The sequence below is a fragment of the Haliaeetus albicilla genome, chromosome W (genome assembly GCF_947461875.1).
Source record: "Haliaeetus albicilla chromosome W, bHalAlb1.1, whole genome shotgun sequence".
NCBI classification, from domain to species: domain Eukaryota; kingdom Metazoa; phylum Chordata; class Aves; order Accipitriformes; family Accipitridae; genus Haliaeetus; species Haliaeetus albicilla.
Window position 1 is genome coordinate 716,832 of NC_091515.1, and position 2,784 is coordinate 719,615.

Consider the following 2,784-nt stretch of genomic DNA (forward strand, 5'->3'; position numbering starts at 1 on the left):
CTGAGCTGTGTGTCTTTAGTAAGAGCCTTTGATGATGGTATTTGATGTCCGCTCTGTTCCTTCCCTTTTCTCTGCACCAGAAAGCAAAAGCATTTGGGTGTGTCCTGGGCAGCATTTCGATTCGGATCCATAGTGAACTGCGAAGCCATGATTCCCCCCGACAGAGAGTTGATTCACTTTGTGCACGAGGGGTTCAAACTCTGGGTGCCTCTGGAAGGAAGCACTCCAGATGTGCACCAAACACTCCCACTGCGCGGGGGTCTCAGCCAAATCCTGTCTGAATGCTCGGTGCAAGGAACCAGACTAATGTTACCTGGAGTAGGGCCTCAGCACCCACTGAGATACACGGGTCTGGTCCCGATGTGCCAAATCACTTGCTGAAGCAGCCAAGCCATGGTGGGTCCATCCCTTAGGTTTTCAGGGGGAATAACGGCACTTGAGCCCTCTGGGCTCGCAGTCCTTCAGGGTCAAGTCGGGTGCACGCGAGGCAGAGCTCGCTAATGAAGTTCTGTGAGCAGCAGCCTTTATCTGGGTATTTATGTGTGGTTTTGAAAATGGATGTCCCCAGTAGTCAAAGCTGCTTATTCTGCTCACGCAGAAGTGTCTGTATAGATAACCTTTCAGCAGTTAGTACAATGTTGGATGTGATAATTTCATGCAGCCCTCACCTCCGTGACTTCTCAGCTGGGCTAACAAACCCCAGTATCAGTTAAACTGGTCCCTTGGTGGAGGTGACAATTGCACAGCGAGGCTTTCGCACAGGAACCTGCCTACCTCTGGCTCAGAGAGCAGTGCCTTTGTTTGTAGTTTCCTGTAAAAGGGGTCAAATTCAGCCTGAGCCTTTGTTTTGAAGGTGCAGTCTGTTCCGCGTAGATGAGCATGTTCAGGCTGGGGCGTTACACCTCGCCCTGCCTCTTCGGCTCTGTTTGCCACAGTCTCGCTAACTGGGACACTGCTGAGTGACGCTTCAGGATGTGGAAGGGGATATAAAACACACAGATGTGCTTGGTGTGGTTTCCTCATGCCGAGGTCCAGCTACATGCTTGGAGGAGGTGTGGAATTGAGTGTCAGTCTGCTTTCTGTGAGAACAGGCTCAAGAAGATGGTGAATAAAAGATTTGCAGTAGTTTTGAATTCCACCTGTGATTGTTAATTTATTCAGTTACCTATTAACAGTCTCTAGGCAGCTTATTTCTTATGTTAAAAATTAAGTGCTTGATTGATTATTTTCTAGAACAGTGATGAGAGTTGTTGTATACTTAAGCTGATCCATTAGTGAGCTCTCATTACTAGATTGTGACGGGAGAGAGCTGAATGGATGAAAGATGGGAAGAGTGAAGGAGAGTGGTGATTTTACTTCCTTTTTTTTTTCCTCTGGTATTTCAGTCAGTAGCTTTGCCGTTTTGCATTTGAATGGAGATTTGGTTTGGCTGAGTAAACATGGCAGAACTTAAGCAATGTCACATTTATTTGAATCCAGAAGAATCTCTTTAACATTGTGGAAGCATTGGCTCACTCTCCCTTTAGAAAGTTGTAGTAGGGTAAAAAAATGCCAAGCGTCAGTTAGTGGCGATCGCCTCCCTGCTGGCTTTTATCTTCTCATTTCCCAAATGCGGTAGCGAAGAGAAGCTCCTCCGAATTCAGCAGGAGTGACAGTCCCTCTGCTGCTGTCATAGCAGAGTAGCTGATGATGGCAACTTCTCGCCCTGTGGTAAATCAGCTTGTTGCTGGTTTCTGCTGAGGTTTGTATGGGGAATCACGACCTTGGGGGGAAGCCGCTCGTCCCTCTGCAGCCGTGCACACCCTCGGTGCCCCGCTGGGACCGGCGGCGAGGGCGTCCGTGGGACATCACCGAGCGACGGGTGATGCTGCAGGCGGAGGCAGCTCAGGCCCGCAGTGGCTGAACTTCCCTAAACTAATCCTGGGAAGTTATGGAATTGTCTTGGCAACAAGGTGACTTCGTATTGGATAGATGGGGCTTTAGGTTGCAGGAGGATGAATATTCATGTCCTGTTAACAGCAGGTAAGCTGAACTCCCTGCTGCCCTACAGCAACCCCTTAGAAACAAAACCAGCATGCCCGCTGCAAGTGCGTTTTCAGAGACCGAGGAAACGGCCCATGTATTTGTCGGTAACTGCAGAGGTAATGTGTCCAACTGCTTTCCTGCTTCGCCACTTTCCTTGTGGAGGGCAGACCCTGAAACTGTGGCCGCCAAGTAGCTCCTCGCACCTTTCTGCTCAGCCCAGGCTGGTCAAAGGCTTAGACCGATTCGTACCTCCCGGCTGGGTCAGGCTGTCATCAGAGCACGTATAGGCTGCGCTGTGTCTTTCATCCTCTGTGAAACACACTCTTCTTTTGATACCACCCGTGGTGCGCTGGGCAAGTGATTTATTTATAATTCATAACTCTGAAGCCCTCACAGGCAAGTTCTGCTCTTGCAACGGAGCACAGAGGGTCTAAAATCTGCCTTTTGTTTTCCTGCCAAATTTGTGTTCATCAGTAAGTGCCAGGAAAAGGTTATTTAATTTGCGTCTGTTGGCCTGGCTGAATGGCATCCTTTACGTGACCGCCCGGAGATGGATCACCTCTGAGATGCGTGGCCTTTTATCCCCCCGGGCTCAGAGGTTGCGTTGGGAGCGGCTGCCCGCTGACATCTGAACTCCAAAGGCCAAGAGATCACGAGGCCATAGCGTGGGGAGAAAGCGCTAAAGGTGTCGCTGCCGTTGTCCTCGGAGGAGGGGACCGAGCCCGCGATCACATCACTCACGGGGCAGGAGAAAGGGCC